Source organism: Lagenorhynchus albirostris, chromosome 8 (assembly GCF_949774975.1).
Source record: "Lagenorhynchus albirostris chromosome 8, mLagAlb1.1, whole genome shotgun sequence".
Classification (NCBI taxonomy): Eukaryota; Metazoa; Chordata; class Mammalia; order Artiodactyla; family Delphinidae; genus Lagenorhynchus; species Lagenorhynchus albirostris.
The window spans coordinates 96323031-96343839 of NC_083102.1; the positions used below are offsets into that span (position 1 = coordinate 96323031).

A 20809-nucleotide genomic window follows, 5' to 3' on the forward strand; every position below is an offset into this window, starting at 1 on the left:
TGTAGAGAACAGGGAACCCTCCTGCACTGTTGGTGGGAATGTAAATTGATACAGCCACTATGGAGAACAGTATGGAGTTCCTTAAAAAACTCAAAACAGAGCTACCGTATGATCCAGCAATCCCACTCCTGGGCATATACCTGGAGGAAACCATAATTCAAAAAGACACATGCACCCCAATGTTCACTGCACTGCAGCACTATTTACAATAGCCAAGACATGGAAGCAACCTAAATGTCCATCGACAGATGAATGGATAAAGAAGATGCCGTACATATATACGATGGAATATTACTCAGCTATAAAAAGGAACGAAATTGTGCCATTTGCAGAGATGTGGATGGACCTAGAGACTGTCATACAGAGTGAAGTAAGTCAGAAAGAGAAAAACAAATATCATATATTAACGCTTATATGTGGAATCTAGAAAAATGGTACTGATGAACTTACTTGCAAAGCATAAATAGAGACACAGGCTTAGGGAACAAATGTAGGGATACCAATGGGGGAAGGGAGGGTGGGATGAACTGGGAGATTGGGATTGACATATATGCACTACTATGTATAAAATAGATAACTAATGAGAACTTACTGTACAGCACAGGGAACTCTACTCGGTGCTCTTTGGTGACGTAAATGGGAAGCAAATCCAAAAAAGAGGGGATCTATGTATACGCGTAGCTGATTCACTTTGCTGTACAGCAGAAACTAACACAACATAGTAAAGCAGCTGTACTCCAATAAAAATTTATTAAAAAGAAAAAGAGGCGGGATGGAGGGAATCTGTTGGGTGACGGGAAGATTCCGTATCTTGACAGTGATGGCAGTTACATAACTGTACACATTTGACAAAACTCATCAGACTGTACACTTAAAAAGGTGAATTTTACTGTATGCATTTTATATCGTCATTTAAAAAAGAAGAGTAGCAGTTGAAGTTGAAGAGAGTCAGGGAACCACATTAGAGGTGGAAAGACACAGGCGCCCGTGCAGAGAGCTGCTGCCTTCCTCAAGCCTCCTTCTGCAGCAGGGTCTCTCCACCCTGAGGAGCCAGGACCCTGGAAGTCATCGTTCCAGCTCCCTCGTGGCACTTGGAGCAGGAGATGGGAGCTGGTGGACACTTGCTACCTACGTGACCTCAGACATGTGATTCATGCCTGCTCCTAGGGGTGAGGGCAGACACTGTTTCTTGCCCCCCACCACTGGTTCCCCTTCTTTCTTGCTCATGGACCCTCCGTTTTGTTTGGGGATCAGGTGGCGACACGCCCAGCACTGGGGGATGGCCCCATCTGGCCTAAAGCCCACCCCTTCTGGAGCTGCCAGGAGGGAGGCACCTGGGGAAGATGTGGCAGCAGAAGGCCCACCCCTCTGGCATTTGGAGCCTCACTAGGTCTGTTGGTATCCCTTGTGCTGTGGCTGCACCTTGCAGCCATGAGGGGGAGGCGAAAACAGCCAGCACAGCTGACCCAGAGCCTGACATCAGGGTGTCACTGAATTGGGCTGAGAACCACTTCTGGCCTGTTTATTGTGTGAGATTATGAGCCCTATCAGAGAACTCAGTGATAGTTGGGTATCTGGTACAGCCTAATGGACCCGAACTGCCACAGTGGGGACTAACAAGTCATTCGGCTCTGCTGCATGTGAGAAAGCCTAGAGAGGGGAAAGCAAGGGACGGCGGGACACCCATAGGTAATTACCCTCAACAGGGTGGCTCAGGAAAGCCCCCAGGAGGTGAGGCAGAAGCTGGACTTTACTCCCTTCGAGGTGATGGAAACCAGCGCTCTGCCGGAAAATGGTTAACAACTGGCTCTCCAGGGGAAAAGACCTGAGTGGAGGAATTGAACAGAGGCCCCCCAGCCTCCCTGGAACCTGATCCCCTGACCCTTCTGGGCCACCTCCTGGAGGCTGTGGTTCTGGCAGTGGCCATGTGACAACGGCATGGGGGGCTCTGCTACATGCTCCCCCCGTCGCTCCGGCCCCACCACCTGCAGACAGAGTTGGGGCTGTGTCTGAAAGCATGGAGGGAAACGCCCTGTTCTACCCTCTGACTTACTCCATGGCTAATGGTGCCACTGGTCAAGCTAGGTCTGCTGCTTCTCCCCACGTGGATTCCCCAGGTGGCTCAACTACACTCATGACTTTGCAGCCACTCTGAAAACATGTTGGTGAACAAATTTCCAAGAGCAAGAGCCTACATTCCTTGTTTTAAATGAAAAATAAATGATGCCCATCCAAACACTCCATCTCATTCTCCAAATATCACTAAAGCTCTCTTTATATACAGCAATCCACCAACAATTTTTGCATACTATAAAGCATTCAAAACACCAACTACCTAATCATTGAACTCTTAAAGAACTCAGCGGTGGCTGTATTTGTATGGAGTACACAGTGGTCCTGCTCACGGCACATAACCTATCACGTTATAGGTGGTGTTGGTACCTGCCACGATTCCCTTTGCTGGGCACTGCACCTGCTCCCCAGCTGCTCCAATTGGCTGCCAGCAGCTCACAGCTGGACTCTTCTCCTAAGACTTGTCTTCAGTCTATGAAGTCACCCCACCCATAAATACCTGGAAGGTTATGTGCCTCCGGGATTGGCAGAGAAAATACAGTGTGTCACGCAATATTGGGAACATATATTAAAAATTTATTTGTTGTTTATCTGAAATTCAAATGTAACTGGGCATTCTGAATTTTTATTTGCTGAATCTGGCAGCCCTGGCCCTCCCACTGGGACCCCCAGCCAATGACTGCCCAGTACAGGAGGGCAGAGGCTGCCCGGCCTCAGCAGGGATGACTCACGACGCCATTCATGCTCCAGAGCTCCCCGTGAGATCAGACTGGGGATTGACTTCTGCTGAATCCGAATCTGCCTCCAACCCTGTCTTACCCCAACACCCATGCACCTGGCCTCACCTGAGCACACTCTCTCACAAGTGACCGGTACCGGAAGCCTCGTCGCACACCTTCTGGGACCCTCCTCCTAAGCCCTGGGACCCTCCTCCTAAGCCCTAAGTTGGTGCCAGGCTGGTCTTAGAAATGAGGTGGGGCTCTGGAAGTGGATTGTTTGCAGCGGGATTGACGAGAGGAGAGGAGCGTCACTGGTGGCAGAAGCAGTACTGGTGGCAGACTTCCACTGATTCCCATGGTGGGGGCAGAGCGCTGATGGAAGGGAAGGCACCACCCGTGTGATGTCTGGTGCCGAGGGCTCTGGTGGGGGACGTCAGCCTAAGTACTGTGCAACTGAGTGGCTGTTGATAAGTGTCACAATGCACTGAAAAGAGAAAATGCCAGGCTCGGATCTCTTGATTTAAAGCAAAATGGGAAAGGAGGAGGGTCTCCTGGGCAGTATTTGTCTCCTGCACCCAAAGGCCAACCGAGCTGGAGACCAGATGCAGGACTTAATTGTAAGGGAACAGTATTTGAACTTCAGAGAGGGCAAGCTTGCCCCATGAGGGAGGAGTGTGGGCAGTGGTGTGCTGGCCAATGGTTAACAAGTGGCTCTCAGGGATGATGGAGGTCCTGGTTGGTAGCATTTTCTTTTTTTTTTTTTTTAATTTACTTATTTAATTTATTTATTTTTGGATGCATTGGGTCTTCGTTGCTGAGCGCCGGCTTTCTCTAGTTGCGGTAAGCAGGGGCTACTCTTCGTGGCAGCGTGCGGGCTTCTCATTGCAGTGGCTTCTCTTGTTGCAGTTGCAGAGCGTGGGCTCTAGGCATGCAGGCTTCAGTAGTTGTGGCATGTGGGCTCAGTAGTTGTGGCTCGTGGGCTTAGTTGCTCCGTGGCATGTGGGATCTTCCCAGACCAGGACTCGAGCCTGTGTCCCCTGCATTAGCAGGTAGATTCTTAACCACTGCGCCACCAGGGAAGCTCCTGGTAGCATTTTCTGATTTTCATGGTGTAAGCCCTCCCTCCATGGCCAATTTCAAGCTGCCAACACAGCATCACTGAAGGAGGAGTTGAAAAGAGAGGCACGTGATTGGCTTTCCGGATATGTGTAGATGAGCTTGAGAATTTTGAATTCCCAGATTCCCATGCAGCCTCTGCTCTGGGCTTACAGAGTAGCCTTGTTTTGAGAAGGAGGCCTTGTCTCCCTTGACAACAATGCAGAAGTCTCAAAGAGACGATGTATGTCCTTCTCAGGACCTGCCTCTGCCTCTCCCCCTGGCCATATGCACTAATGTCAAATCTCAAAATGGCCGGTTGGGGAAGGCTTGGACCTGCTGAGGGAGGAAAAGAATGATACGCTGAGGTTTCTGCAGGCTCTGGCTAACATGTTCTGGCCGGAAGTGGGAGACTTGACCTGCACGTGCTGGACCAAGTCAGGTAGACTCTAAGGAGAAGGGTAACTTTGCTGACAAGGGAGCATTCACCGGTGATGTAGGATTTAACACCCTGGCAAGGGTCCCAAGAGAGGGTTCCATTACATTGCTGGGGTGGCTCTCAAAGCTTTAAAAAAGCAATGACCCACATTAAAGGAGGTAGAGTCTTACTATATAGCATAGGGAACTGTATTCAATATTCTATGATTATCCACAATGGAAAAGAATATTAAAAATATATATATATATGTATAACTGGATCACTCTGCTGTACAGCAGAGATTAACACAACATTGTAAATCAACTATGTTTCAATTAAAAAAAAGGAGGCATAGGGCTTCCCTGGTGGCGCAGTGGTTAAGAATCCGCCTGCCAATGCAGGGGACATGGGTTTGAGCCCTGGTCCAGGAAGATCCCACATATTGCAGAGCAACTAAGCCCCATGCACCACAACTACTGAGCCTGTGAGCCACAATTACTGAGCCCACGAGCCACAGCTACTGAAGCCCGCGTGCCTAGAGCCCATGCTCCGCAACAAGAGAAGCCACCACAATGAGAAGCCCGCGCAGCCCTACGAAAAGTAGCCCCCGCTCCCTGAAACTAGAGAGAGCCCGCGCGCAGCAACAAAGATCCAACACAGCCAAAAATAAATAAAATTTTTTTTAAAAGTTTAAAAATAAATAAATAAAGGAGGCAGAGGTTCTTGAGTTTATATGGCAGACCGTGGAGGAAGTGATCAAAAGGATAAGAGAAATGGGTATAATAATGTTGATCTGCTCTGTAAGACTGGAAAACCCACAAGGTGGCCATACTCCTTGGAAAAGTAGAGGGATACTCTGTTTTCCAAGGCTGTAGGGGATATGCTGATGAGGGGACATCAACGGAAAGGCTCAGAGGGGGCTGTCCTCTGTAGACCAGGGCTGATGGGAGGAGATGTTGTTTCAGAACTACACTCCTTAGTAGCAGTGGGGATGCCAGATCCCTTAATGGCAGAGACCAGAAGCAAAGCAGGAATAATTACCATACTGAGCAGCAAGACTGGCAACCAGAGGGGGTTGGCCTACAGGGATCTAAGGAGAAAGCTGATAGAGTGTTGTACCCTTCGGGCCAAGAAAGGGTGAGCAGAAGGCTGAGGTCAGCCACCCCAGTGGAAAGTTAAGATGGAAAGGCATAGTTTCCAAACCCGAGCCTGTTCTCAGGTCCAGAACCCACTGATTGAAAGAGGGACTGAGTCTCCATGAGGAAGGAAGGACCCTGAAACACCACGGCAAGTATATATAATAGGGATATGTGGCTATTTGCCTGAATACACATAATATTCAGATACTTCAATGGCTATTTCATGGCAATTGACATTGATATCTAGGGTCCCAATGTATTATCATGGCTCCCCTGTTAGCACAGGGGCATACTGGGGTGAGGGGATAAATAGGGTTCTCGCCCTGGTCTGCCTTATGTGGGATCTACTAGTTCCACGGATTCACTCAGTGGCCACTTCCCTGGATCCTGAACATATAATTGGAATGGATTTACTTAGCTATTGGAAGAGCCCTCACAGTGGTTCCTTGATCCATAGAACGAGAACATTTGTAATAGGAAAGGCCAAGTGCAAGCCCTTGAAATTGCCACACACACACAAACACACACACACACACACACACACGAGCCAAAAGAAGAGTGTCAAATCCTGGGGAAACGGCAGAAATGATTGCCATTCTTAATGACTCAAAGGGCGCAGGGTGTGGGTCACATCATATGATCATTAAATTCTCCAGTCTGATCCCTGAAAACTGAATGGATCAGAATGGATGGCAGTGGACTGACTACCACACATTCAGTAATACAATTGCAGCTGAAGTGCTGGATATAGTATCTCTTCTAAAACAGATTAACACAGTTTATAGTAGGTACATAGTAGGCAGCTATTAGTCTGGCAAATTTACTGTTATGGACTGAAAGTCCCCCCAAAGTTCATATGTTAAAGCCCTAACCCCCAGTGTGATGGTTTTTAGAGGTGGGGCCTTTGGGAGGTAATTAGGTTTAGTGAGGTCATGAGGGTGGGGCCACCATGATGATATTAGTGTCCTTACAAGAAGAGGAAGAGACGGCAGCTCGAGCTCTCTCCATCATGTGAGGACACAGTGAGAAGGTGGATATTTGCAAGCCAGGAAGAGGGCTCTCACCAGAACCCAACCCTGCTGGTACCCTAATCTCAGACTTCCAGCCTCCAGCACTGCGAGAAATCAATGTCTGCTATTGAAGCCACCACCCATGCTGAAGCTATGGTATTTTGTTATGGCAGCCCAAGCGAAGGCATTCATTGGTTTACAATTCCCTTCAGGAAGGAAGAGCAGAAGCAGTTTGCACCCACATGAGATGGATAACAGTATTCAGTCACAGTCTTGCTCCAAATGATGTGAATTCTCCTGCCCTCTGTCACAGTACAGTCCCAAGACACCTAAACCATCTGGTCTACACAGACCACAGAACATTATATTGACTCACCATATTGATGACACCATGCTAGTTGGACCCACCGAGCAAAAGGGGCAAGTACCATGGATGTCCTGGCGAGGTACACCAGGAAAAGACTCAGGGGCCTGCCACATCAGTGAAATGTGAGGGGCCCAGTGGTCTGGACATGCCAAGGACAACTGCTTTCCAGTGAGTAACAAATGATGTGCCTTCTTCTCTTATCGCTAAGAAAGGTGCACAGTGCTTGACAGGCCCCTTCAGATTTTGGAAGCAGCATATTCTGCCCTTGGCAATACTGTTCCAGCCTATTTACTGGATGAAACAGAAGGCTGACAGTTTAAGCGGAGACAGAGAAAGAAAGGGCTCGGCAGCTAGTCGGCCACAATCAGCCCTGACTCTGAGGCCATGTGACGCAGCAGCCCTGATACTTGAGGTGTTACACTGTGTGAAGTGTGATAAACCCCCAGAGGAGGGTCACAGACCAGAACCCGGGCTCTGCACCAAGGTCCTGCCAACTGCAGCAGAGAACCAAACACCACGTGAAAGGCAGCTCCTGGCCTGTCACCGGGCATAGGTAGAGACAGAGCATCTGACCATGGGACATCGAGTGACCACGTGGCCAGGACTGCCCGTCATGAGCTGAATGCTGTCAGAGCTGCTAAGTCATCAGATCGGGCAGGCCCCGCAGCCATCCATCATAAGATGGAAGTGGGGCATCTGCAACCAGGCTCAAGCAGGTCCAGCTGCAGGAACAGCTGGCCCAGACCCACCTGTCACCTACCACTCCTGCACCGATGCCCCCGTGCCCCTCTCTCAGCTCACAGATGGCCTTCCCTTTGCCTGGCTGTGGAGGAGGGCAAAAACCCACCCACACTTGGTCCACGGACAGGTCAGCTTGGCCAAGCGGGGTTGGTACAAGCTGGGAGTGGACTTCTGCTGCACCGCAGTCCCACTCAGGGGTGGCCCCAGAAGACAGCAGTGAGGGGAAATCCTCTCAAGAGGCAGAGTGTGGGGCCGGGCACCCAGTGACTCACTTTGTGAGGAGAGAGAAGTGGCCCAAAGGTCAAGGTACGCAGAGACCATGGACAGGGGTGAATAGCTTAGCTGGAAGGAGAGAGATTAAGAGGACTGGGGACAGGAGAGGTGTGGGGAGGAGGTGTATAGATAAATCCAGGTGCATGGGAGTTACTGCCTGTGAGAAACCATCTGCTAGAGAAGAGGCACTAAATAAGCACGTGGAGGACTGACCAGCAGCTCCTTACGTCAGCTCAGTGTTTACACGATGCCCTCACAAACCAATAACGGTGGTGGCGGAGGTGGAAGCATAGGCTCCCTTTTGCCAAGACTGATCTAGCTTTTGCTGCTGTCAAATGTGTGATCTGCCAATATCAGAGACCGACCCTAAACCTCTGGTGTGACACTGTTCCTCCAGGAGACCAACCAGCCACGACTCGGTGACAGGTTGACTACCCTGGGCCCTTCCCTCTGTGGAAGGGGCAACAGTTCATCTGATATTCCAGGCACGCATCTGCCTTTCCTACATTCAGTGTTTCAGCCTGTTCCACCAACCGAGGAACCACAGAATGTCTGATCTACTGATATGAGATCCTCCACAACACGATCGCAGACAAAGGGCCCCTTCATGGCAAAGGAGGCTTGGCAGATAGCACACGGTCCACGGGATCCACTAGTCCTCCCACCTAGAAGCTGCCCCCCTTATACAGTGGTCACACAGCCTCCTGAAGGTACAACTGAGCTGTCAGCTTGAAGATGCTCCCCTATAGAAGGGGCAGGTGACCTCCAGGGTGCAATGTCCTCTTTAATGGCCACTGGGTGATGCTGTGTTCCTAGAAGGTACAATACATGGGTCTGGGAACCAAAGGCTCTTCATCACTCCCCCTGACCCATCTGGGGAACTTGTTCTTTCTGTACCCACCACCTTAGGTTTTGTGGGCCTAGACGTCCTGGTTCTCAAGGGAGGGCTGCTTCCAGTAGAGGTACAAGAAGAGTCCCGCTAAATTTAAAGCTATAGTTGCGACCTGCTCACCCATGCTCCTTGTGCCGGTAGCCAGGCAGGCAGAGAACAACAGCCAAGGCCAAGGAGCTCGACTGGGCACAGTGAAGGGCACTGGGTCTGGGGTGGCTGGAGCGTGGCTGCAGATTTCAGGCCTTGAGGCTAAAATCTGGGCCGCCCCATGAGGGTCTGGCTCTGCGCTGAGGCCACGGGAGGTTCTGTGCAGGGAAGGCACGCCTGGAATTGGGCTCAGATGGCTCACTCTGGAAGCAGTGGGAAAAGTGAGCTTGCAAGCTGAGGACCTGGAGTGGGACGGCCAGCGGAGCCAGGCGTGGGGGCGAGGATGGTAGGGCGGAAGGGCTGCTGGGGCCAGCTGGCCAAGGGGCACACAGCAAGGACGGGCTATGCAAGACAAGAGCCCAGAGCAGGCCTGTGAGCGTCTTGGTGAGTGGAGCTGGGTTGCGTGGGGGCCACACTGCTGTTAGGACAGGCATGGACGGGGGTCAGGCCGGGTGTGCCCAGAACAGGACCCTTGTCCTGCGTCCCTACACCAGCCCTCTGACTCCTGAAGGCGGCTGATTCTAGTATCTCGGGCAGCTAGCGCCTCGGGCTGGGCCGGTCAGATTGCGCGCACCCTGTGGCTCTCCAGTGGCTTCGTGGTCCCAACAGAGCCCTGAGGAGTCCTTCCTGGGAATCGTGTCTAGCGGGAACTCACAGGGAAGAGCTCTCCTTTCCCTCTGGTTATAAGGCTGTAAGGCTGTGAGCCTGGAGCTCCATCGTCAGGTGGGGAGAGTGACGCCAGCCCCAGACAGAGGTGGACAGAGGGGCCTTGGCTGCCTTTGAGTCTCAGGTCCTGCTCCCCAGAGCTGTCCTACCCTCAGCACGTGGAGCTCGGTCCCATCAGGCCAGTCCAGCCCCTCTTTGCTTCCTCTGGTTCCAGTGAGTTTGCGTTGCTTATGGCCAGGGATTCCTGACGATTCCCTGGGTGACCACCTGTCAGAGTGGCTGTGACCTGTGCTATTGAGGGCGGTAGCCACTGGCTACATGTGGCTCTTGGGCACTTGAAACGTGGCAAGTCCACACTGGGAGATGCTGTACGTGGAAAATACACATGGCTTTGGAAAGCAATATGAACCATAGCGTGTGAAATATTTCATTGACAGTTTTTATGTAGATTACACATTTCAATGATAATATTGGTTTTGTTTTTTCTTGGCCGTGCTGCGCAGCTTGCAGGATCTTAGTTCCCCAACCAGGGATGGAACCTGGGCCCTCAGCAGTGGAAGTACAGAGTCCTAACCACTGGACCGCCAGGGAAGTCCCAATAATATTCTGTTTATAGTGGGTTAAATAAAGCATTATGAAAATTAATCTCTCTACTTCTTTTTACTTTTGTAATGTGCCTACTAGAAAACGCTGCGTTTCCCCCGGACAGTGCTGTGCAGGGGTATGTGCCTGCATTGGAGGGAAGGCTGACTGAGGGTCACCCATCAGACACAAGCAGAGCACTTGGCCGTGGACAAGGGGAAAGGCGGGGGACTCCTGGCTCTTCCTGGCGGTGCTGTCCCTTCATCCTCACGGACCAGAAGCGTCAAGTCCTTGCCCCTCCCCTAGGAAAGTGGTTTTCTCCTGTGCTGCAGGGCCTCATGACCCAACGTGTCCCGTCCTGAGTGTTCTTCCTGCCTCGAAACCCTCATGGGCACATCCCATCTGGGCTGGCTTCCCCCACAGGCCCCTGTGCAGCATCCCTTCTCGCTGGCCTTCCTGGCCAACCCACCTGGAAAAGATTGAAAAGGAAGGGCGTGCCGTGCACCTCATCCCAAACTCCCTAAGATGTCCAGGAGACACTTGCCCTGGTTCTCAGTCCCTTCCTCCTGCTGTTTATGGGCCCCCAGGCCCTCCCCTAGCCTGGCCTCTCCTGCCCTCCACTGGGCCACGCAGGAGACTGGTACCAATTCCTGAACGTAGGGAAAATGCAGGCTGTGACCTTGCACGGGTCTGGGCTTGGGCAGCCTCCTCTTTTGCCCTCCTCAGGGCTGCCCAGGAGGGGGAATAGCTCTGTGTGGTCTGCTTTATAAGATTTTGATTAAAAGTGTCAGAATTTTTCTTTTTTTTGGCTGCGCCCCACGGCATGCGGGATCTTAGTTCCCTGACCAGGGATCGAACCTGTGCCCGCTGCGTGGAAGCGCAGAATCTTAATCAGTGGACCGCCAGGGGAGTCCTAAAAGTGTCAGAATTTGATTAAAAGCGTGTGTGCAGTCGGGGCGGGTGTGGGGGGCGGATATCTACAGCTGCAAAGAAAAAGTCCTCAAAGCCAGTGAGCCAAAGGGTGAGGCAGGCGGGCGGGGCTGTGCCCGTCACTGAGCTGGGGGTGGGGGCAGGGAGGCAAAGCCACCCCCTCAAGAATTCCTAGTCCCTGGAGTCTGTGAAATGTGGCCTTACATGGCAAAAGGGACGTGGCAGCTGTTAAGAACCCTGAGATAGGGAGATGGTCCGGGATTATCCCGTGGGCCCAATGACATCATAAGCATCCTTAGAAGAGGGAAGGGGGAGGCAGGAAGGTCAGAGAAGAAGATGTAATGACAATGACGGAAGCAGAGATCGGAGGGATGGAGGACGCAGGGTGAGGACTCTGTATCTTCTGGAAGGGGATGCATCGCGTTCCTCCTTCCATCTGTCTACTTGTGGGACTTCTCTGCACTTCTACTCACAGTGGAAGTGTTGTTCTGGAAAGGTCGGCGCTCGGTTACCTAGCATGAGGGCCACGCCCTGCTCACGCCTGCAAGAGGCGCACACTCAGGGGCTCACACCCATACAGCAGCCCAGGGAGGCACTGTAAGGAGGGGAAACTGAGGTCTGGAGGGATTTCAAAGTCGCCGAAGGCCACCCTGCTGGAAAGGGGAAGAGTGAGGTTGAGCCTGCAGCCCAGCCAGGCACAGGCTGGGAGCAGAGGGCAGTCCTTGGAGGTGGAGCTGGCCTCCTTCCCTTCTGGGTGCCCAGACCAGTTCTGCTCTCTGGGGAGTGCTAACGAGGGAGGGTCTTTATCTCCTCCCGCCCCTCACCTCCCCTGGGGGCAAAGGATGGATCTGCTGGGTCCTTACAGGCCGGAAGCACTCCACCCAGGTCTGTTGCTGATGCCCTGTGAGGGACAAGACAGACGGGCTCCAGGCTAGGCATTTACAACTGGCCTCCTGTTTACATTGCTTGGGGTGAGAAAAAGATGGGCTTCAGGTCGGACATTTACAACCAGCCTCCTGTTTGCACTTCAAAATAGAAATAACAACAGAAGCAAGGTAAACAGCCAGGCTTTGTCTCCTGAAGACACTTTAAGATAACGGTCCTGGCAGGAGCAGAGAGGAGCTAAACCCTGTTTGAGTGAAGGATCAAGAGGTCACATATTTCCCATCCTTGGGGCAAGGGAGACACTACACATGCGCAGAAAGGCTCCTTGGGGGTCAAAATGGAGGGGGCGCTACCCCATAATATGTGATGCCAAGGCCCCCCCATAGGCCTCTGGGCTGGAACCCATCATGAAAGAAAGTTGCGCACACACGTTGGGGAGGTCCTAGGGCAGGACAGGTGTGGAAAAAGAAACCAGGTAATTGGCCAAAGGTAAACAAAGACCCGGAAGAACTGCCCTATATGAATGCTTTAACCGCTTCTTTACTGCTCTCCTCCTCATTAGGGAGGACGCCCACACCCTTGCTCACCGGGTGTGCATCTCTGCCTTACTTCTGTCTTAACTAAACAAACGGTTTCTCTGTGTGCTCTCCCACTTGTTGTACTGTGTCTCTAATAGTCAACTTGTACCCGTTTTTACAGTTTTTGCCTCCTTGAGAAATGCAGTTTTCACTGGGGGCAAGGGCCAGGGGAATTTTGTTTCTAGCCTCTAGCCCCTGGTGGTCTAGCAGCTAGGATGCCTGGTTTTGATCCAGGCTGCCCAGGTTCAATTCCTGGGCAGGGAACTAGATCTTGCTTCAAGCCACCACTCACTGCCGTCTCTCCGAGATCAAACAGGTCTCCTGCCTGGGCAGGGTGGCCGGCACAGTGGGCCGAGGGATGGGCAAGCCCAGGGTGCCCAGCGTGGAGGACCACAGCCTGTGCCGAGCTGGCTCACCACTCAACACCCAGGGTCCTGCTGAGCTGTGTGTGGCAGGGGTGTGTTGGAAGGTCAGCAGGCATCTACAGACATTCACGGAACATAAGACCATGGTCCTAAATGTGCTTCCGCAAGCACACTATGCTAGGACACCTTAGAGGGGCGGAAGCAAAGGAGACAGTGTAGGCACTATCAACCCCGGAGCAGTGAGCAGTGGTGGCCAGAGCCCTAGGGCCTCTCAGAAGCTCCTGGTCCCTGCGTCCCCATCTGATCGACCTCCAGCTACACCTCACAGAAGTCTCCACACCCAGCCTAGGCGGCACACGCTGCTATTGCCCCATTTTGCAGACCAGGCGGGTGAGGCCCAGAGCCACACAGATCTCACCAGGCCTCGAGGGAGCTGGCTCCAGAGCCCATGCAGGCTCTGCCCTCTGCAGGGGCCACCTCTGGGCTCATGAAGTCACTGCCTAAGAACACATGCTCTCACTGAACCCAGGTCTCCATCACTCACCCTGTGCGACTTCAGCAACTCACGGGGCTTCTCTGCCTGCAAAGCCCTCCTCTGTGAAATTAGGGGCAGGGCAGCCTCCGAGAACCATCGCCAAGAACAGCCAGTGGTTGAGCAGTGGGCAGACCTGGCCGGTGGGGACTTGGCAGCAAGGGCCCATCGCTGGGGCTCTTCCCCTCGGTGAGACTCCTGCTTGGGTCCAGCACCAGTGGGGGAGACTTGGAAGACCTGCCCGCTGCCGCCAGCTGGGCAGGTGCAGCCTGGTGGGGGGCAGCCGAGGGGGGAAGAGCAGATATGGATTGAGCGAGACATGTGAAGAGCAAGTGCAGGGATGGGAAGGGGGCAGTGATCGAGAGCAGGGCAGCAGCGGGCCCTGAGGCATCGGGGCCCAGGGGCAGCCGGCCGCCCACCCGGAAGGGTGGGTTCTCTGGCATGGTCTGCCCGCACACCTGACCCTTTGTCCCCCTTACCCCGCAGGACCACTCGTGTTCTGGGTACACACTCTGGCCTTCATGGCCTCTGCAGCCCTGCTCCCCCCAGTGCCCCTCCCAATCACCTCCCTTCGGTCTAGAACATGGCTGGGCTGTCAGCACCAGGCAATTCCCACTGGTTCCAGCAGCTGGTGGGACCCCCAGCACCCAGCTTGGCGTCCAGGAGCTGCCCTGCGGGGAGCATGTGGGAGGCTCAGAGTCCAAGCACCCTGGCCCGCCCCAGCCCTCAGGACGGGACCTTCTGGCGTCAATGGCCGGAGGATGAGCCAGACTGGCTTTCTCAGGGGCCAGGGAGAGGCCTGGGCCAGAAGCCCAAGTCTCGTGGAGAGGAGAGTCCAAGACCCAAAGAGAGAAAATGTGAACACGTGTCCGAAAAGCAAAAAAGACCATCTGAATCAGGGGGAAGTGGTCCATGTTCTGGGGTGGAAGGTTCATCTCTCCCCAAGTCAAAACCCCCATGGTGCTTTTTATGAAACTTGACAACTGGCTTTCAACTTCACTGAGAAAGGGGAGGCAGGAGCCGGCACCACAACTGTATCTGAAACGCAAGTGGTTTTAGCGAGGGATTCCTTGGAGCAGAAGTAAACAAACAGAAATGGACCCTCATCAGGCACATGTACTTGCTGGAACTTCGTCCCATAAAGCTGGCTTCTCTAAACAGCTCGATGGCCTGTACACAAACTGGTCACCAGGAAACGGCTGCTCTTTCAGAAATAAAGGAATAGAATACATGGCGCAAGAGAGGAGATGGTGGTGGTCAGACGACCAGGGGCCTTGGTGGACGCCAAGAAGCTTCCTGGGAGGCCCCTGGAGGCTGAGGAGGGAAGTGGCCTGGAAGAGGAGGACGTGGGCTCAGCAGGGAGCCCTGTGCTGAGCAGAGGAGGGGTGCAGAGGAGGGGCCCGAGGGGACTCCAGTCTGGGAGGAAACTGGGCAGGGGGCAGACCCAGCCCTGAGGGACTGATGTGGGAGGCAGCAGGCTTGGGGGGGATGAGGGGGCCTCTTCTCAATGTGCACCCAGCCTGAGACAGAGAGAGGGACAGAGACACAGAGAAGCAGCGAGAGACACACAGAGAGAGACACAGTGACAGCGAGACACACACACACAGATGAAGAGACAGAGAGACAGACCTAGAGAGACACAGAAAGAGGGAAAGAAAAAGAGGTAGAAATAGACAAAGAGAGAGAGATAGGGAGATAGAGACACACACAGAGAGACGCAGAGACAGAGACAGAGAGACAGGAGAAGGAGAGAGACAGAAAAAGAGAGAGAGACAGAGGAAGAGCCGCGTCCTCCTGAGGATCAGCGCCCACCCATGAGACGGGAAGTGAGGTGAAGGTGGAGGGGCTGGGCCAGGCTAGGCCTGCCCCGCTGTCGCCGGGATGGGGACACATGGGGAACACGCCTGGGCTGTCCCCAAAGGCTGCAGCGCAGCCCACAGTGGGGGCCCCAGAACCTTCTCTGGAGGGCCGCCCTTGAATGCAGCTCTCACGTCGCTTGCCTCAGGTGGCTTCAGGGCAGCTCGGCAGAAATGGGGGAGGCGGCCGAGAGCACTCTGTGCCTCTCCCCCGCTCCCACCCTCCGGTGCTGCTGCTGCAGGAGCAGGCGTGGGCCTGGCTGGGTCTGCACTGCGTCTCACTGCCGGGTCCCCTTGGCCTGCTCCTGACCCGAGAAGCCCGACGATGACGCCTCTCCAGAGCACAGTCATGCTGGGGATTTTAATGCTCTTCCTGAGGCGCCTGGACCCTGAGGCCTGGGACGCAGGCAGCTTGCTCAGCTCTCCTGGGGCAGTCTCTGCTCCACGGCCTCCCAGCCCAGCCCCGTCACGGGACCACAGGGACAATGTCTCACACTGCTCAGAGCCAGACGCTCCTGGCCGAGAGGGGCCCACGGCAGGCAGGCACAGCCCCAGCCCCTGCTGCTGAATCCACACCAGCCACGGGGAGCCTGGTTCCCCCCACACTCAGGGTCTTATCACCGCTCTGCTCAGCGGAGCCATCTGCTCCTCCCTGCATAGGCCCCTTTCCCAGAACACCTGCTTGGGGCCCACCTGGAGCTTCGCGTCCTCCTGAGCATCTGGCAGTAGCAAGGTCTCCAAGGGGCTTGGGGGGCAGGGCATCTCTCCTGCTGGGGCCCCAGATCCGCTGGGACAAGTCCTGCCAGGGAACCTGGATGCGCATGCCTGCCAAGTGATGCAGACTCACCCCATCTCTGAGCCTTCTCCTTCAGCAGCGAAGTGCCCAGGGCAGCTGAGGGGGGCTGAATGGAGGGAGGTCAGTGCCCCCTATGGCTCTCACCCCCACCCCTCATGCTATAGACTGAATTGTGTCCCCCCAAATTCATATGTCGAAGCCCTAGCCCCCAGTGTATGGTGTCAGGAGGTGGGGCCTTTGGGAAGTGATTAGGGTTAGATGAGGGCATGAGGGTAGAGCCCCCACAAGAGGAAGAGATCAGAGTGCTCTCCTTCCCCCCCTGCAACTATGTGAAGACACAGCAGGAAGGCAGCCATCTGCAAGCCAGGAAGGGAGCCCTCCCCAGAATCTGACCATGATGTCACCCTGATCTCAGACTTCCAGTGTCCAGAACTGTGAGGAAGCAGTGTCTGCTGGTTAAGTCACCCAGATGGCAGCTGGGCAGACTAAGACACCTGGAGTGTTACCTTCCCAGCTTTCCTCCTGAAAAGTGCTCCCTAAACCCACCACATAAGGCAAACTGTACCGGCTCTAGAGCCCCCATCGCTCCTGCCCACCAGCAGAAGGGCACAGATGAGGGAGGGGGAAGAATAGACCAGGAACTTCCAACGTGGCTCCCAGGACCCAATTTCAGGTCTCCTAAAAGTTGTGGCCATCAAGAGATAGAACTCCATAGCAACCTAAATGTCCACTGACAGATGACCAGATAAAGAAGACATGGTACACATATACACTGGAATATTACTCAGCCACAAAAAAGAATGAAATAATGCCATTTGCAGCAACATGGATGGACCTAGAGATTATCATACTAAGTGAAATAAGTCAGATAGAGAAAGACAAATATCTTATGATATCACTTATATGTGGAATCCAAAAAAATGGTACAAATGAACTTATTTATAAAACAGAAATAGACTCACAGGCATAAAAAACAAACTTATGGTTACCAAAGGGGAAAAGGGAAGGAGGGATAAATTAGGAATTTGGGATTAACAGATACACACTGCTATATATAAAACAGATAAACAACAAGCACCTACTGTATAGCACAAGGAACTATATTTCTTATGTTGTAATAACCGATAATGGAAAAGAATCTAAAAAAGGATATATGTATCTGAATCACCTTGCTGTATACCTGAAACATTGAAAATTATACTTCATTAAAAACAATTTTTTAAGGAAAAAGATGATATTTTTAACCCATTTACAGATGATAAAACTATGGGGAAAAAAAGAGAGAGCTCCATGCCAAGGGAATGACTCTGTGGTGGAGTTCCACAGCCGCAGGCTGGAGGGGAGAAGAAGCAGCATCAGTAGGAGCGGGCCTGCCCGCAAGGAGCTCTAGAAAAACCACGTAAGAAGCTGCCATCCCCCCAGGGAAGCCACTGAAAACGGTACTGAGGCCACACACTCTTGCAGATTATAGGGGGATGACCACAGGTGATCCGACAGGTACAGAGGCAAGATGAACCAGAGAAACAGAAACGGCAAAACCAGGACTTCCCTGGTGGCACAGTGGTTAAGCATCCGCCTGCCAATGCAGGGGACAGGGGTTTGAGCCCCAGTCCGGGAAGATCCCACATGCCACAGAGCAACTAAGCCCGTGTGCCACAACTACTGAGCCTGCACTCTAGAGCCTGCGAGCCACAACTACTGAAGCCCGTGTGCCTAGAGCCCGTGCTCTGCAACAAAGAGAAGCCACTGCAATGAGCAGCCTGCGCACCGCATCGAAGAGTGGCCCCCGGCTCGCTACAACTAGAGAAAGCCCGCGCGCAGCAGCGAAGACCCAACACAGCCAAAAATAAATAAATAAATACATAAATTAGAAAAGAACGAGCAAAACCAGCAGCACTGCAGTTCCCTCCAAAGCAACCTGAACGCTCTCCTCCTGGGAGCCTGCGTGGATACAGCCCCAGCTGACCACTCCAGGCTACACGCTGGCTTGGGGTGGGTGTATCCCTTCCCAGGGATGCAGGGCTGGACCTGGGTGGGCCTGGCAGCGAAACCTCAGATCCTTAGGACGGCCCTGAAACCAAGCTGAAGCACCCCCACCCCGCTCCCCCAGCCCCCAGACAAGAGGTGGGTCCTCTGGGCAGCTGGGACGGACGGGAGGGGTGTGGGCGTCACAGCCCTGGCACCTTGCTAGCTGGCACTCTAAGGGCAGCCGGCGCAGGCCTAAGACAAGCGAAAAGATCAGTAATACTCAGGCCCTCTTTCTTTAGAAATTTGGCATTTTGCTCATCGCAATTTTTCGCATGGAGTTTGATTCTTTAGAATTTGAATTAGAATATTATTTATCTTGATGACTGATGATTTTGGTACCCCCTAAGGCACGTGCCAGAGGCAGTGCCTCCCTCTCCTCTCTGCCCTGACAAGGCTGTCAGTGAAACACCCCTCCGTCCCCCACCAGCGATCTGGAACCAGCCTGGCTCCTGAACGGGGGCCGGCACACCGCATGTGTGGAACAGAAACGGTTTACCGCGTGGAGCATTGTGTCCCTGGGACAAACGAGAAGGGGGCGTGGGCCAGCCCCAGTCTGACGTGGTGGCCTCCCCACACCAGCTCCCCACGGCGAGCCACAGGCCCCACCTCTCACTGTCGCCACGCTAGCTCTCTGCTTGTGCCAAAGACCCCGCCTCCCTTCTCCCCAGCTGGCCTCCACGGCCCCTTTGCGTAGGATTTCTCATCCCAACTCCGGTCATCGGCCCAGGAACCAGCAGACGTGGGCTTCCTGCTGCCTGCAGCTGCGGGCACCCCGACCCAGGCTGGTTGTTTTTCTCCCAACATCATTAGCTCTGCCAGGAGCAGAACGAGCCCAGTGTTTATGCTGACCTTGTCATTTCACAGAAGAAGGAGAAGAAAAGACATGTGAGGAGGAAACCATGCCAAAGGGACTGGATATGGGCCCTCTCCTCCGTCTCCCCCGCCCCGCCTGGCTTGGGGGAGCAGGCAGGCTCTTCCTTCTGCCCTGTCACCAGCCCTGGCTCCGCTCGCGCACAGGGCTGGCTCAGAAGACGTCTGGATTTTTCTTTGCTTTGGAAAAAGTAACTGCTCTCAACTCCTCACCAGGAGCAACAGCCCTGAGGCTTCTTAGGAAAAGATTCCTGCAGGGAAGCGCAGGCATCTGAGACCTTTCGTGATGTCTGTTGAGTCTTGCCTCATGGCTGGGCAGTTGGTTCTGCCACCAAGATCCCAGGCCCCAAGCCCCCCAGCTGGGGCTCTAAACTCCCCGGACCCTCTTCCCAACAGAGGTCACCTCCCGGGCCTCCTGGCAGCCTGTGACTTCCAGGTCACAGGGCCGGAGTCTGGAGCAGTAGGGAGAGGACCTGGTTTGCCCAATGAAGTCACTGTCTCAACTGGACAGCTACATGTAAAAGAATGAAATTAGAACACTCCTTAACACCATACACAGAAATAAACTCAAAATGGATTAAAACCTAAATGTAAGGCCAGACACTATAAAACTCTTAGAGGAAAACATAGGCAGAACACTCTATGACATAAATCACAGCAAGATCCTTTTTGACCCACCTCCTAGAGAAATGGAAATAAAAACAAAATAAACAAATGGGACCTAATGAAACTTAAAGGCTTTTACACAGCAAAGGAAACCATAAACAAGACGAAAAGACAACCCTCAGAATAGGAGAAAATATTTGCAAATGAAGCAACTGACAAAGGATTAATCTCCAAAATTTACAAGCAGCTCATGCAGCTCAATATCAGAAAAACAAACAACCCAATCCAGAAATGGGCAAAAGACCTAAACAGACATTTCTCCAAAGAAGATATACAGATTGCCAACAAACACATGAAAGGATGCTCAACATCATTAATCATTAGAGAAATGCAAATCAAAACTACAGTGAGATATCATCTCATACCAGTCAGAATGGCCATCATCAAAAAATCTAGAAACAATAAATGCTGGAGAGGGTGTGGAGAAAAGGGAACCCTCTTGCACTGCTGGTGGGAATGTGAATTGGTACAGCCACTATGGAGAACAGTATGGAGGTTCCTTAAAAAACTACAAATAGAACTACCATATGACCCAGCAATCCCACTACTGGGCATATACCCTGAGAAAACCATAATTCAAAAAGAGTCATGTACCAAAATGTTCATTGCAGCTCTATTTACAATAGCCAGGACATGGAAGCAACCTAAACGTCCATCAACAGATGAATGGATAAAGAAGATGTGGCACATATATACAATGGAATATTACTCAGCCATAAAAAGAAACGAAATTGAGTTATTTGTAGTGAGGTGGATGGACCTAGAGTCTGTCATACAGAGTGAAGTCAGAAAGAGAAAAACAAATACCATATGCTAACACATATATATGGAATCTAAAGAAAAAAAAATGGTCGTGAAGAACCTAGGGGCAAGATGGGAATAAGGACGCAGACCTACTAGAGAATGGACTTGAGGATACGGGGAGGGGGAAGGGTAAGCTGTGACAAAGTGAGGGAGTGGCATGGACATACATACACTACCAAACGTAAAATAGATAGCTAGTGGGAAGCAGCCGCATAGCACAGGGAGATCAGCTCAGTGCTTTTGCTTTGTGACCACCTAGAGGGGTGGGATAGGGAGGATGGGAGGGAGGGAGACGCAAGAGGGAAGAGATATGGGGACATATGTATATGTACAACTGATTCACTTTGTTATAAAGCAGAAACTAACACACCATTGTA

General features: G+C 52.7%; 1 protein-coding gene across 7 annotated transcripts in view; it reads right to left on the bottom strand.

Moving 5' to 3' along the window:
* Positions 1 to 20809, bottom strand: part of GCK (glucokinase) — a 55745-nt gene that overhangs the window by 26250 nt on the left and 8686 nt on the right. The gene's annotated exons all lie outside the window — the stretch shown is intronic.